The 16,703-nt window shown below is 44.6% G+C and overlaps 1 protein-coding gene across 1 annotated transcript in view; it reads right to left on the bottom strand.

Annotated features, from left to right (window-relative positions):
• The window catches only part of PNISR (PNN interacting serine and arginine rich protein), a 163,034-nt gene extending 146,801 nt beyond the window's left edge, over nucleotides 1-16,233 (bottom strand). Inside the window, exon 1 of the mRNA XM_033936988.1 lies at nucleotides 16,089-16,233. The gene's annotated coding sequence lies outside the window, so the exon portion shown is untranslated. The remainder of the gene's footprint in view (nucleotides 1-16,088) is intronic.
• Nucleotides 16,234-16,703: the final 470 nt, after the last annotated feature.

Raw genomic sequence — 16,703 nt, 5'->3', positions numbered from 1 at the left:
AGGTGCATCGATGAGTCCCCTTGAAAGGACCCCCCCCCCCTTCACCCAGTATCTGGTGATAGTGGGAAGATTACTCCCGCTATTTCTACTGAATATGTGCTTCCTTCTATGCAAATAAGTAAATTAGTCTTTACTGATATACCTAAACCACCTGAATTTTCAGGTGTTGTAGAGGATCAACCACTAGCAGTGGAAAAACAAGATATTACCCTTAAAGATCTGTGGTTAGGTATTTCTAGAGTTGAAGGGTTTCTCACAGAATCAATGAAACAAACAATGGATTATTCACAGTCTGTGTCTCAAAAGTTTGTGAATGTGGATTCCAATTTAAGTTGTTTGAATAAAAGATTAAGTGTGGTAGAAACTCAAAGTAATACATTGCAAGCTGTCTCAGTATCTGCTGTTAAGGATTCTACGGTGCTACATTCTAAAATGGAAATGTTGGAAAATATGAATAGAGTGAGGAATCTCCGCTTGGTTAATTTCCCAGTGACTCACTTATTATCCCCTGAAATTTTGTTAAGGAAATATTTTAAAGAAATACTGGGATTATCCAATGCAGAAACTTTACCAATTAATAATTATTATTATATTCCACAAAAGAAAATACAATCCAACCAGGAGGAGGACCATCTGGTCACAAATGAAATAAATTTGACAGAATTTTTGGAAGATAGTCAAGATGTGATTCAGAGTCGGTCCACTATGGTAATAACATGCATGAGTGAGATAGATAAAAATGTTAATAATGAAACTTTACTTTAAAAATAGGCTGACAAAATTTTGTGGAGATTTGGTTAGGATTTTTCTTGATGTTTCAAGAGCTATGCAATTAAGAAGGAAATAATTTTTGAAATTAAGAACAAGAGTTTTAGCTCTTGAGGCATCATTTTATCTAAAATTTCCATGTAAATGTCTTGTTAAATTACAGCAAAAAAAGCCTCAGTTGTAACTCAACATAATCAGGTAGTTGTATTGGTTGTCTCAGTAACTTTTCTATAAACAGACACTGTCCTTTGTTTATTCAAATGTATGGACCTTCAGACCACCATAAGGGTACATACCCCTGGCCATATAACTCTTCGTCGGTCCACTTTTATTAACAATTTGTTTTTTTTCTTTTTTATTACTTTTATCTTATTTTAAATACTTTAAAATTAGTGGAACATCACTTAGCTCTAACTTAGAGTGATGTAATCCATTCTTCTCCTCTCCCGACATGCATGTTTCACCAAAGGAAACTTTCTTCAGGGTCGAGGAAAAACAACACAGGAGCTCATTCACGCTGTAAATATGGCCAGCGTGAATGAGCTCCTGTGTTGTTTTTCCTCGACCCTGAAGAAAGTTTCCTTTGGTGAAACATGCATGTCGGGAGATGAGAAGAATGGATTACATCACTCTAAGTTAGAGCTAAGTGATGCTCCACTAATTTTAAAGTATTTAAAATAAGATAAAAGTAAGAAAAGTAAGAAAAAAGAAAAAAACAAATGTGTTAATAAAGGTGGACCGACGAACAGTTATATGGCCAGGGGTATGTACCCTTATGGTGGTCTGAAGGTCCATACATTTGAATAATCAAAGGACAGTGTCTGTTTATAGAAAAGTTACTGAGACAACCAATACAACTACCTGATTGTTAAATTACAGGACATTGAATATGTATTTTGGGACCCCATTCAATTATAACAATTTTTAATGGCTCGAGAACAGAAATGAGGTTTGTTGGTTTAATGTTTCACTACTGAGAAAGTTGGAGGATGTCAGAGTCCCAATAATAGGGAATGGTCAAGATTCATATGAACCAAGAACCAATTCTTAGTTTTCTTTGTATCTTAAGTTAGTTGATACAGTAGTATGGCTCCCCAGTTTTTGTGGGCTTGAAAAGGAATTTTGTGTTATATGTATAATGATTGTAAAACTTTTTGTAAGAATCCTTTTTCTTTGATATCATTTGATATTAAAATTGTTAAATTTGTATAAATAAAAAAAAAAAAAAATGAGTGCCACATGTTCATTCACTTCTGCTTATAAGGAAACTAGCTGAGTAATGATAGGCTAAGCAAAAAAAATGTCGTAACTTTCAAAGACTATATAACCCAAAATATTTTCTTGCCTAAGTGGTTTAAGATCCATGGGTCTGTACCTGGAATAATACAGTAAACTCCCTACACTGAAGAGATTGACGAGTGCAGGAAAGGCCACACATGCTCAGAGCTTTATGCTAAATTCTGAGATTTGGGACATTTGTTCTGTTCCAGCAACTTGTGATATCTACTTGTGAGCACTATTCAATCCTATTTGACTGTGGAAAGCAACATTTCCTTTCCAAAAGAATCACTCTTATCCTTTCTGAACAAATTATAGTCTCTCAAAATTTTCCTTCTACCATCTTTACATGGGTACACGTGTGAGATTTATTTTCACCAGTAAATGAAGCTGAATGTTATATAAAATGAAAACTAACTATGTACTGTAGTAATAATTTCAAAGAGGTCACACCTCCACTAAACCTGCGCCCACCCACTAGCAGACAAGCCTGGGGTAAGCTAGCTCCCAAGGGATGGATCCCTGAGCCCCAGAACAAAGAAGCAGGCTGTCCAGAGGGCATACTTTCAGGCAATCGAACCCCCCCCCCCCCCCCCCCCCGCCGAAGCAGACTTTCCAAAAGTCTACAATCTCCCGCAGCCCAAGACGTCTCATGCGGGGGAACACTGAAGCATTGTTGAAACACCACAAAAAAAATACTCCTTATAAGCCTGTCTGACGAGGCTAGGTTCATAACCCACTTGTCCAGGAATAGAATAGGATTGTACAAGTAGTATACATTATTTTGTTCTGAGCTCTGATAATTTTGGGATAAAAGCTAAATTGTAGGTCCTTTATATAGGCAATTTATCTCTTAAAAGAGCAAACTTTTACTTAGTTTCCATAGAATAAAAGCTATTTATAGTTTTACAGTTTTTAAACTTCAACTTTCTGCTAGAGATAGTCTCGATCAGGCACAGCAGGGTCTGGTGGAGTATGCCTTCAGTGCTATCGGCACCTGCTTATGTGGAGGAAATTGCCATTTTAATCCATCTGGAGATCAAAGTCTTGGATAGAGACTTGGCTTTCTTAGTATGACTGATCAGAAAGGCGAAATTCATTAGTAACTTTGCGGTAGCGAAGGAGCACTCTCCCAACATCTAGCAAATGCAATATTTTGTCTTTTTTCTTCAACCCCATAGGAAAACAGACCCCCTGATTGACAAGGAAGGCAGAGACTACTTTCGGTAGAAAGGATGGAACCATGCACATGGAAAGCCCTATTTCTTAATCTTAAATAATGGCTCTCTGCAAGAGAGAGCTTATAACTCAACGAGACTCATCTCGTCAACATAATTGTCACCAAGAAAACCATCTTGACTATCAGATCTAAGGGGGAAGCCTCCTGTAAGGGCTCATATGGATTCTTATTGAGATCTTGCAAAATGGAATTAAGATTCCAAGATGGGAAAAAGTAGACTCGCCAGAAAGTGCAATCCGAGAGCCCCTTATCTTGTCACATCTGGGTGAGGGCTGGAGATGCTCTCTCTCCCTGAGCTCAAAAGCATGAAAGGGCTATTATCTGCACTTTCAGCGATCTGACCGACAGGCCCTGCTCAAGTCCCTCTTGCAAAAATTCCAGGACTATCATGATGGGAGCCTGTAAGGGCTCTGCATCGATCTTAGCATACCACTGTTGGAAAGTTTTCCAGGCCTTGGCATAGGCCGCCACCTTCGGGGGCTTCTCGGCACTAAGCAGAGTGGAAATGACCACCTCTTGAGTATCCCTTTCTTACTAGGGCCGCCAACTCAAGAGACATGATGTAAACCCAAAGTGTTCCGGATTCTCTATAGGGACCGGACCCTGTGTCAGGAGATCCGTCTGAACCTTCAATCTGAGACCTATATCCCTCTGTAGGCAAACTAGGTCCAGATACCATGGTCTGCAGGGCCAATCAGGCACCACTAGGATGAATAGTCCCGGATGACTCGTGATCTTGCAAATGACTTTACCTAGCATGGACCACGGAGGAAACACATAAAAGAGCCCCTTTTCCAGCTCCAACCCTGCACTTCTGGGCTTGTATCTTCAGCTGTAAAAGCAAACCACCTTTGCTTTCATCGCCAAGGTCATGAGATCCATCAGTGGGTGCCCCCACCGCCAAACAATGTTCAAAAGTTGTTAAAATGCAGACTATGAAAAATTGCAGGCAAACTATAGGAAATTGGAAGACTGGGCATCCAAATGGCAGATTAAATTTAACGTGGACAAATGCAAAGTGATGCACATTGGAAAGAATAATCCAAAATCATAGTTACCAGATGCTAGGATCCACTTTGGAGGTCAATGCCCAAGAAAAAGATCTGGGTGTCAATGTAAACAATACTCTGAAACCTTCCGCCCAATATGCGGAAGAGGCCAAAAAAGCAAACAAGATGCTAGGAATTAATAGAAAAGGGATGGTAAACAAGACTAAGGATGTTATAATGACTCTGTATTGTTCCATGGTGCAACCTCACCTTGAGTACTGCATTCAATTCTGGTCGCCTTATCTGAAAAATGTTATAATGCAACTAGAAAAGGTTCAAAATAGAAAGACCAGGATGATAAAGGTGATGGAATTCCTCGCATATAAGGAAAAGACTATAAAGAGATTAGTTTCTTACTTTGCTAATATTTTTTGTAGTAGACAGGTATCTCATTCTGGATGGATGTGTAATATACCCATGATCGTGAGCCATACAGAAGGAATCCACTCCAGCTTTTGAATCCATCCTCCTTCACTAGTGGGCTTTGCTGCCCCACTTCAGTTTGTAACAAAGCAGACAACAGCCTAACATAGAAACACTTGTGAAGGAAGGGTATGGGGAAACTCCTCCAACTACAACTCTGTTCTGCTCTGAAATCATAATAAATGTGTGTTATAGCACTAGTTCATTCTTTATATACCTAAGGACTGACTTACATCCAAATATCAGTTTGAACTGGAACTTTTTGATTGAGAGTAGTTAGGAACAGGAGATAACTGACAGGGCAGGGCTCTACAATGACACATCTATCTGCTAGAAAAGATATTAGCAAGGTAAGAACCTAATCTCTTTTTCTAGTGCAATAGGTGTCATTCTGGATAGATGGGACATACAAAACCAGTCCCAGAAATCTAGGGCAGGAACACTGCACTAGAGAATGACATGGGGAAAAAAAATCTGTCCCCGTCACACCATCCTCTTCACCGCCCCGCCATCCCCTTCATTGCCCCGTCCCTGCAGCATCTATACAAGCACAAACATAGTGACATAGCACAAGAATTGCATTTCTTAATAAAAATATATACAAAAAAAAACAACACAAGAAGAAGGAAGCACATGTTACCAGACACAGGTCCCAATCGGAATACTACATGGTGACTTCCCAAGCTGAAAATCGTGCATTTTGGTGACTCTTCTCAGGCCAAGTTGGGGAGAGTTTCTGTTCCCCTACCAGGAAGTCTCTACTTTTCAGCTCTCTGGGAAAGGGGATCTCTTCAAGTGTGGCCTTAGCATCTAGAACAGCACCCCCCCCCACCTCCCAGGGAGCCTGCAAGCTCTGATCCTGCCTCACTTCCGCAGCGCGAGCAGTTTCCCGCCTCATCCTCCGTCCCCTAGCGCTACGAGTGTACTGGATGGTGGGGTGAACGTGGGTACTTGACTCCAGGCGGCTTCTTTGTGGCCGCTTTGTAGCAGTGTTGCCCCTCCCTGAAGTAGAGAGCGGCAGAAGCCCCAGCGATGAGGGAGGCGAGCAACAGCACCACATCCGCACCTCCGCCCAATCCAAATATCTCCCTACTCCCTCCCTGCGATTTCTAAACTGCCTTCTTACAGCAGCCGGAGTGTTGAAGTTGCATATGGCTGCCGGAAAGGTTGTCTCTGATGCAACTTCCGGTTGCGTCAGAGATGACCTTTACAGCTGCCACACGCAGCTTCAACGCTCCGAAAGCAATTTAGAAATCGCCGGCCACGAAGGTAAGGGGCAGGGAGATGTTTAAATTTGGTGGAGGGAGTAAGGAGGGCGGCAGTAAGGAGGGAGGGAGCGCGATAGGTGACCGCGCTCGTTCCCTCCCTTAATTGCGGGGACAAGGCCATTCACCGCTCCACGGGGGCAGTGAATAGCCTTGTCCCCGTAGCCACGGTGAACACAGATTTTCCCCCACCATTTTGGCGGGTTACCCACGGCTACCAGCAACCATGTCATTCTTTACACTGCACTGGCTCGTAACACTGAGTGCCCAAAGGCGGAGTCCTCCCTTGATGTTACAACCACTCTGTAAATTTGAAAAAAGTATGTAGAGATGACCAAGTCGCTGCCCTACAAATCTCCTCGGGGGAGAATGCACGACTTCTGCCCACAAAGCCACACTTCTATTTGGATGCACCTTTACGGAGACTGGTGACTGTTTAATAAATCAGCGAGGGACTCGACACAGGGAAGTCCTCGGTGCAGGCCAGATTGTTCTCCATGGCAGCTGAGGCTAAAGATAAAACAGGCGTGGGCCAAGAGGGGAGTTGAGGAGGAACGTTTAGGTGTGCACTGCAGACTCATATGTGGAGGGGCTGCTGGACTCTAGGAGATGTCGACCTGGGTGCAATTTTTTTTTTTATTAGGGGAGCAAGACCTTTTACTGCTCCCATGGAGTGGTAAAAGGCCTTGTTTCCAATACGACAGTAGATGGCCCAATTTTTTTTTACCGTACCCGAGGTTTGTCGTGGTGTTCAGTCACTGTGTCAATCTCCAGTGACCACCTCAACAATAACGCACTCTGGAGAGACTGAATGTGGACCTTCACCCAAGGGACATCTGTCATAGATGACACTGAGCCTTGCACTTGGAGATAGTGCTACATGGATGGAGCTGGTCAGGTCAACAAGCTCATTATCTGGAAGCAAAGCTACAGTCTGAGTACTTCTGGAAGCTAGAAACGACCACCTGATGTGCTGAAGAAGACTCCCAGGTACTGGGATGAAGCTAGTTGGCTCATTCAGAAATTTACTATCCAGCCCAGGCTCTGCAGGACCTGAACCATGTGGGCTACTGCTTGTTCTCCTTCTTGAGCCCAGTTAGCCATGTATGGGTGAACCTGCAAACCTGAGTTGCACAGATGGGAAGTTACCATCACCATCCCCTTGGTAAAGTTTTGCAAAGCAGTCGCCAGCCCAAGAGAGATGAGCTGAGAACTGGTAATGATTTTCCAGGACATGAAGTCTCAGAACATTTCTGTGATCAGAAGATGGGAATGTGCAGGTAGGCCTCCGTCAAATCCAGTGAGGCCAGTAAATTCTGTGTGCTTCCATGCAAAAGTGCTGCATTTTCAATATTGCAATGACATGTGAAAGATTCAGATTGGGTCTCCAGTCATCCGAGTCTTTCTTCAGCACGACATATCTGCCTAAAACTGAAACGTCAAGCGGCACAAACTCAATGGCCTGAATATTTAACAGCCTATGTATGAACTGTGGCTGTGACCTTTCTTTTTTCTCCAGTCGCCCTGTCAGGAACTCCACAAACCAGTCCTTTAGGGGCTGGGTGAATTTGAATTTGTAACCACTCTGAATTATCTCCAGCACCCGTGTGACAAGATCTGTGCCAACCCTCCAAATACTCAGAGCTGTCCCCCTATCATCATGGGAACTGCTCAGGACCTGGTGTAATTATGCTTTGTTAGAGGTTGAAATGGAACAAGAACTGGAGGTTTAGCTCTGCCTGGGGTCTGAGAATCTCTATCTTGCTGTCTGGAAAGATCTATTAGAGGAGGCTCCACCCGAGAACTGTCAAAAGTGGCTGGAGTCATGAAAATTAGACCCTCTGGGGCCACAAGAGGTTTGCAGTCTATTGTCAGGTAGAGATTTTGTCTAATGACCTGCCACACTGGTCAGGAGATCACCCCCCCCTTTTCTGAACAACATTTGTTCCTTAAAAGAAAATCTGCTGAGGGTAGCTTTGGAGGCGGAATCTCCAGCCCATTGTCTAAACCAGAGCATTCTGTGGGCTGAGATCGGATAAGCCAAAACTTTGCTCATGACTGATGATGTTGTAGAGAGCATCGGTTATGTAGTCCACTCCTGTTAATAGGAGCTGGGCCAAAGGTCTGCCATTGGCCAGCTTGAGCCCCCGCCACCTGGCATGACAGATGCATGTTATAAATGAAGCTGCTGCAACTGCCTTGATACTCAATGTCAGTGCTTCAAATGTCTTGGAAGAATCACATCCACTCTGCGATCCCACATATCGTTTAATACTACGCTTCCCTCAATTGGTAGCGACATCCACGGTTATCTGCACTACTAAGGAATCTACCTTGGGCTGAAGAAATATCTGCTGAGTGTCCTGTGCCACTGGATACAGCCGAGCCATTGTCTTGGGTACTTTAAAGGACCCATCATGAGCATCCCAAAGCTGTGAGCAATATACTGATATCAGGAAGACTGGGCATCACTACACTCATTAAGGAGCAGAGGTGACCTTCTGGGAATCCAAATTGAACTCCCACAAAGAGCCCGCAATAAGCTCAACCAGAACAGAGTCTGAGCAGCTGACGGACTGTGGGGCCATCCTCTTGAACAAGAGCCACTACTGTATCTTACGTGCTTGCACCAGCCTGCAATCCTGCATCTCCCGACAAGGAAGACTTACATGGTGACAGTAAAGGCATAAACAGACTTCTCAACATTTGACTCTCAGAAAGGCTCACTGGAAACTGGCCAGGCTCTGACACTGAGGTAGATGCGGCCTGGGAGCTCAAACCCATTTGTACGCCTCCTGGTAACTTCCTCTGGGGATTTCATCCACCCAGATAACTCTCCACATCAGATTAACAAATTCTGGAGAAAATGCCATATGAGGCAGCGCCAAGCCTCCTTTAGATGGCTCCAGTTTGCATCTCTTGGGCTCTGTGGTCTCTACATTCCTGCGAGGGAAAGGACTACCATTCTGGGGTTCTGGAAGGGATTTACTCACAACCAATGGACCTCCCCAATCATTCTTCAGCTCTAGAGAGCAAAGGGGAGTCTAAGCCGACTGCTTCTGCCCCCCTTCACATGCTATGCAGCACGTAGTACAAGGGTGCTCTTTGAGCACCCATCCAGCACAAACCTGGCATGAATTAGGGGTAAAGGAGGCCGAGGACTCTATCCATGCCAGTATTGAGGCAAAATGAGGTGAGTTGAAGGTTCTGGAGAACTTATGAAAAAAAAAATTGGGAAATCCAAGATGGCTGCCATGGCAGCATTTTGGTGCCAAAAAGTGAGTTAAAAATATTTTATTAAAAAAAACACACAGTGTGATTTTAGGCTTTTGGAGGTGGGAAAACCTAAGGGAAGGGGCAGAAACCTGAAAAAAAAAAAAAAAGTTTAAAAGACAACACCCCCCAGTCTGAAACAGCTTTAGTCACTGTGACCTAGTACTGCCCAATTCGAATCGGTTCAAAACAAAAAAAAACCCAAAAAAATCGGCTTCCCGATTCGCCTGACCCTACCCCCTCACCCCCTAAAGCAGGAGCGGCAGCGCTGCTCTTGCTGGCCGGCAGCTGCCGCACCTACTTTAGAGGGTGAGAGTCAGTCGGGAAGTGCTGCTGTCGGCTTCGCCCCCCCTTCCGGCGTCCGGCTGCCACCCCCCTGGCCTTCCCACATTGTTTACCTTCCAGGAACAGCCTGCACACAACAAGATCGCGGTGCTAGCGATCTTTGTACTTCTTTGGAGCTGTTTCCTCTGTCGCAGTCCCGCCCCTTCTCTGACATCAGAAGAAGGGCAGGACTGCGACAGAGGAAATAGCTCTGAAGAAGTACAAAGATCGTTAGCACCGCGATCTTCTTTGCAGGCTGTTCCTGGAAAGTAAACAGTGCGGGGAGGCCAGGGCGGAAGCCGGACCCCAGTGGGAGGCCAGGGGGAACATGCAGGCCTTCCGGGGGGGAGTGAGCTGTCCTTCGGGGAGGGACAGGCAGGCAGGCCTTCATGGGGAACACGCAGGCCTTCGGGGAGGGGGGGGAGTGAGCATTCCTTTGGGGGAGACAGGCAGGCAGGCCTTCAAAGGGGGGGACAGGCCTTCAAGGGGGGGGAGGCAGGCCATTAGGGGGGATAGGCCTTCAGGGGTGGAATGCAGACCTTTAAGGGGGGGGACAAGCCTTCAAAGGGGGGGGACAAGCCTTCAAAGGGGGGACAGGCAGGCCTTCAGAGGGGGGATATGCCTTCAAGGGGGGGGATATGCCTTCAAGGGGGGGACAAGCCTTCAAAAGGGGGGACAAGCCTTCAAAAGGGGGGACAAGCCTTCAAAAGGGGGGACAGGTGTTCAAGGGGGGACAGGTTTTCAAGGGGTGACAGGCAAGCCTTCAGAGGTGGGATGCAGACCTTTAACGGGGAGGGGGGAACAAGCCTTCAAGGGGGAAACAGGCCTTCAGGGATGGTGGCACAGGCCTTTAGGGGTGGGGTGCAGGTCTTCAGGGAGGGGGGCCCTGGTATAGAAGTACACAGAGGGAGGGAAAGGAGGGTTCAAAGAGATGTACATATGCCGGACTTTGGGGAGGAAGAAATGGGTCTGAAAATAGAGGAGAGGGAGAGAGATGATGGACAATGGGATTTAGGGAGGGAAGGAACAGAAAGGGAGAGAAGCTGGATGCAAGGGACGGTGTGGAGGGGGGGCTAGAGATACTGGATAGGAGGGTAGTTGGGAAAAGAAAGGGAGAGATGGTGGATCCTGGGGTGGTGGGGAAGGAGGGAGAGATGCTGGATGAAAGGGTAGTTGAGAAAAGATGGATCTGTGGAGGGAAACGAAAAAAAGGAAAGATGCCAGATCTCCAGGGGAGGGAAGGGAAACGGAAGGGGAGGACAGATAGAAGATGGATGGTTAGCAGGGAGAAAGAAGAAAGAAGGAGACCCTAGCAAGCAAGTTATCAGAAGACAACCAGTGCCCGAGACCAACAAAATTTGAATAATGACCAGACAACAAAAGATAGAAAAACATTCTATTTTCTGTTTTGTGATTACAATGTCAGATTTGAAATGTGTATCCTGCCAGAGCTGGTGTTAGGCTGCAAACGTAAGCTAGGATTTAATGGAGAGAGGAAAAGTATTTTTTGTTTGTTTATTTTGTTTACACCACAGCGCCAGTGTTGTTAGGAGAACGTAAAGGGGGTGAAGAGGCTGTAAAATAAACCTACCAGGATGTTTGAAAAATAAATAAATAAAATAAAAAATAAAAAAAACAAACCAACAACACCCAATTGGGCAGGAAAATCTAATCGAAAAACCAATTCAACAGGCTGAATTGAATCAATTTTTTTTCCTGAATCAGGCAGCACTACTGTGACCTGTGCTGGAAATGTGCTGTAGCCTGCCTCAGATCCAAAGGTATCTCTGGAAGTGGGAGAAAAAAAATGCTCCTCCAACACTTTGGTCTGACAGCCTTAAACCCCCCCCCAGACATGAAAGGAGGGAGGTGAAATGCAGCCAGGACCCTGTGGGACCCCAGAGTGCCCTACGGATGCCTGACAGCCAGCACTCAAGCCCCTACGACACAGTAGACAAATAATGCTACCACGGTAAAGGACCCTGTTCTCCAAAAAGATTTCTGCAGACTGGCCAACAGGAGCTCTAAGCACCAAAAGCCATCCAAAATTTGTGAAAATGACCACAGCAAAATAAAGAAATATACAGAGCAGATCAATACTCCTTCTGGTTTGTGAGCAGAAGGAAAAACTGAATGGGTGGCAGAGCCCTCTAGTGAAGGAGGAGGGATTCAAAAGCTGGAGTGGATTCCTTCTGCATGGCTCACGAGCATGGGGATACTATCCACCTGTCCAGAATAACTCCTATTGCATTAAAAAAGACTAGGGCTCTTCAGCTTGGAAAAGTGATGGCTGAGAGAGATATTAGTTAAACTCTGAAATGCACTGCCCGAGGATGAAGTAAAAGTGGTTAACTTAGCTGGTTTTAAAAAAGGTTTGGACAAGTCCCTGGAGAAAATGTCCATAGTCTGCTGTTGAGACAGATATGAGGGAAGTCACTGCTTGCCCTGGATTGGCAGCTACTATTTCAGTTTTTGCCAGGTACTTGTGACCTGGATTGGCCACCGTGAAGACAGGATACTGAGCTAGATAGACATCAGTCTGACCCAGTAAGGCTATTTTTATTGTTCTAAAAAAGTTAGTCAATATGTTGCATTTACCTTCCTGAGCCCAGCAGATTACAGGTCAGGCTAATAAAGATTTCTGTGCTTAATTCAGTCCAGGAAATCTTTTATCCTCAATTTACTACTCTCCTTGGATTCTCCAAGATTTCAATCAGTAGACTGAGATTCATTTAAATGACCACTCCTGTTGAAGCTCAAGTTATTAAAGGTCAATCCTGATGTCACAATGTGCTAAGCATCACTAATGAGATACACTGAAGCTGAAACTATCACACTTCTTCACTATGTAATTATCAAAGTAAGTATTGACCAACTTCATATACATCTAGAAAAATAAGTCAATATGATCAAAATAAGCAGTTAACAGAAAAATACTTTGAAAGGGTCTTTTATATTTATTGGGATTTATTAACCATCTTTATGAATACATTCACTCAAGCACCCTCTTTTCTTTCTTATTAATACAGTATATACTATTCTTACCTATGAATAGTCATTCTATAGAAATTAAGCTATCAACTCATTGCATCCCACATAAAACTCTAGGCCACAAAGACTGCATGAATTAACCCAGAATAGAAACGAACATGGCACGACCGTGATAGTTATGAAAGGGAAAATTTATTTTTCTTTCATGAAAAACTAATAACATATCCATGGATTTTAAGATTACTGGGCATAGAGTTTAATGGCCAACTATCAAATGCATTTGTCAGGGCAATATTTAATGAAATGTTTGAATCGTGGTTGTCAAGCTTTAAAGACGAAACCTGGACCACCACCCCCTGGTCAGACCACCTCCGATGTAACTTTAAATTACACTGGCTCAAAAAAACAAATCCAAAGGCAACCAAGAACCACCCACAAAGAAAAAAAACAATATGGACTAGAGGTCAACTAAACCCTGAAGAATTCTGGTCCCACTACAACCCAACTTCCATCACAGACCCAGACCCTAACTTCATCCCAGGTTGGAATAACTTCAGCATCCAGGTTCTAAACGACTTGGCTCCACTGAAACCCCGAAAGAAAAAACACCGCATATCTGCCAACTGGTTTGACGCTGACCTTCTAGCTCTGAAACGAGAAGTGCGCAAACTAGAACAATTCTGGTGCAAATCCGGCACAGACACTGACAGATACTCCTGGCGCATAAAAGTCATTGAATACAAAAGAATGATCAAAGAGAAACGCTCCAAATATTACTCTCAATCAATCAACACCCCATCCCTGAACAGCAATAAACTTCAGACTAGTCAACTCCTTATTTGACATCAACTCACAAAAAAGCTCCCCCACAGATCTTCCACCCTCCCCGACAAACCTAGCCGACTACTTTGCCCAAAAAATTCATAACTTAAAAACCTCTCTTGCAACAAGCACCAGCCCATCAATCCATCTATCTACCCCAGACAATGAAGGTTCAACCGCCGACATGACCTGGAATCACTTCAAAAACCCAGATTGGAATCTATTCTCTAAATATTCCAAATCCAATTGCATACTAGACAACTGCCCACCTTCCATCATGAAAATAGCTCCCCCCCCTTCAAAGCTGAGCTTTTCAACTGGGTCACTCTCTGCCTGTCCACCGGCTACTTCCCGCTGGAACTCGGCCACATCCTCATATCTCCAATTATCAAAAACCCCAAAGAACCACTCTCTACAGCCGCCAACCACACACCCATTGCCACATACCCTTCTTCCTCAAAATCATGGAAGGCCTAGTCAACCATGACCTCATGTCATACCTTGAGAACTTTAACATTCTTCATGACTCCCAGTCTGGATTCCGCACAAACTACAGCACGGAAACCGTCCTAGCATCAATAACTTACTACCTCCTCCAACTATTCTCCCAGGGAAACAGCGCACTGCTACTCCAGTTTGACCTCAGCAGTGCCTTCGACTTTGTAGACCATGACACCCTGCTTAGTTGCCTAGACTCTATAGGCATTTCGGGACAGGTACTAACTTGGTTCACAGGCTTCCTAAAAAACTGCACCTACCAAGTCCACAATGAGGGAACCTTCTCCCATACTTGGTGCAACCCCTGTGGAGTTCCTCAAGGCTCCCCCCTATCCCCCTTCCTATTCAATATCTACATGGCATCGCTGGGACACATGTTATCAGACTGAAAGCTGAAATCCTATATTTATGCAGATGACATCACAATCGTCATCCCCATCTCCTCATTGTCTCAAGAAACAGAACACCACATCTCATCAGTACTCACCATGGTCGAGCACTGGACCACTCGGTTCAAACTAAAACTAAATCCAGAAAAAACCAAATTCTTCCTTGCAAGCCCAACCACAAATTAACGACCACCACCCTGCAACTTAACGGTCTAACTTACCCTATCAAATCCACCATCAAAATTCTTGGAGTCATCCTGAACCGCTGCCTAACCTTTGAAGACCACACCAATGCCCAGGTCAAAAAAATGTTTTTACTCCCTCTGGAAACTCCGTACCATCAAACATACTTCGACTTCCCCTCTTCAGACTGCTGGTCCAATCCCTAATCTTAAGCACCCTTGACTACTGCAACATCATATATCTGGGCTCCTATAAGAAAACCATTAAACGTTTGAGACTCATTCAAAACACCGCCATCCATCTCATCTAGGGCCTCAAAAAGTCAGACCATATTAGCCCTTACTACAGAAAACTTCACTGGTTACCAATAGAAGCGAGAGTCATTTTCAAATTCGCCTGCCTCTGCTTCAAAACCTTAACCGGCTCGTCCCCGATATGCCTGTCACACCACTTTGCGTTCCCAGGTACCAATCGCACACTCAATGCCTATCTGTTTAACCACCCATCCCCCAAAGGGATGCACCTACAAAAGATTCCTTAACAAAACTCTCTCATTCTCATCTGCTCCATCCTACTCATCCTTCAGGAAATCTCTCAAATCTTACCTCTTTGATAAATTTCTTTAGTGCCTGCTCTCAACTGCATTCTACATTCTCTGACATTGTAGCCTCGCTGTATATGTACAGTCTCTTACACTGTAAACTGCCCACAACTGCATTGTACATTCTCTTGCATTGTATCTTCGCTGTATATGTACAGTCTCTTGCATTGTAAACCGCTCTGAACTGTTTGTGGTATTGCGGTATACAAAAATAAAGTTATTATTATTAATGTGCGCCACCCTTTTTGAAAAGTGAATCGGCTTTGACAAATATGCAATGGATGAAAAAAAAAATTGGGGGCCTGGATTAAGGAGCGTGTACACAAAGCGTTTTGCTCCATACACACAAAACAGGAAATTTTTATTAGGATAGCCCCAAATCTAAATTAAGAGACATTAGGGAGTGAATATAAGGTTTAGCAGCGTGTAATTTATAAGGACTAAAATAATTAGATCATGTGACGCCGGAAAAGCCCGGTACTACCGGCATGCACCCGCCGTGACGAATTTCTGTAGGCAAAAAGCTCCGCACGCGAAGCAATCACAAATCTCGCCGATCAGGCAACCACGCATGCGCAGACCGAGGAACCGGCGTCTCGTACCCACCACCAAGGGCGGCACTAAAAGCCGAGTTCTAAACCGCTGTTCTCGAGTTCCCACAAAAGAAAGCGCGCGCCCGCTCTCTCTGCCCAACTCCACCTCTCCTGCAGGTCTACCGTTAAGCCTAACAGCAGGCGGCGCCCGCGAAGGCCGCTAGTCGGCTATCATCGTCTCTGCTGGTTAGAGCCCCCCCCCCCCCTCCTTCGCACTTCCCTGATTTCCAACCGCTTCTTCTCCACAGGCGCTCTCACAGTAGCCAACCGACAAGCCCTCCTTACGTTTTAACAGCGATTTCCCGCTCGGGCAACAGAAAACGTTCTATTGATGGGTGGCAAAAAAACCCTCAAACAAAAAAAACACACAAAAAAAAACAAAACTACTTACGCCGCCCCCCTGACAGGAACCTTCCGTCTTCTCTACTGCCGTTCCGAACGCTCTTCCCTCACAGTTGCAGGCAAGATGGCGCTGGAAGAGTCGCTGCCGGAAGTGCTTACTGTGATAGACAGGTAATCGTCATGACTCCCTGATCGACTTCCGGTGCGGGGAGACCAGAACTGGGCTGCTACACCAAAGGTTAGCGTGCCCGCGTTGCTTAAACTCCGCCTCCCTGCAAAGGTTTGTAAATATAAACAGAAGCAGTTTGAAAGGTGCGTTCGCTCTGTTTACTAAACTACTGTACTTTGTTTGCCAAAAATAAAAATTAAAACGCAGGTGTTTGTTTTGCTGCAACACTTTGGGAAATAAGGAGTTGGACAACACACCAGCTGCAAAAGTAGCTTAGCACACAAAATTAAAATCAACTTTTGTCCTAAACAAATTTAAAGTGAATCATCTGTTCTACTGTGGTATCCCTTCTCCCTTTCTATCGTTGATCTGATTCTGGGTATCATTTATCTTTTGTTGGTACTTGAAAGCCCACCTAATCAGTACAGGTCAAGGAGGATTACAAAACATAACAAATTGCAAACATAACATTAGGAATGAACTAACCCAGTTAAC

The sequence above is a fragment of the Geotrypetes seraphini genome, chromosome 3 (assembly GCF_902459505.1).
Source record: "Geotrypetes seraphini chromosome 3, aGeoSer1.1, whole genome shotgun sequence".
Classification (NCBI taxonomy): domain Eukaryota; kingdom Metazoa; phylum Chordata; class Amphibia; order Gymnophiona; family Dermophiidae; genus Geotrypetes; species Geotrypetes seraphini.
Note: the sequence above shows the minus strand (reverse complement) of the source record. Positions and strands in the feature narration are given on the sequence as shown.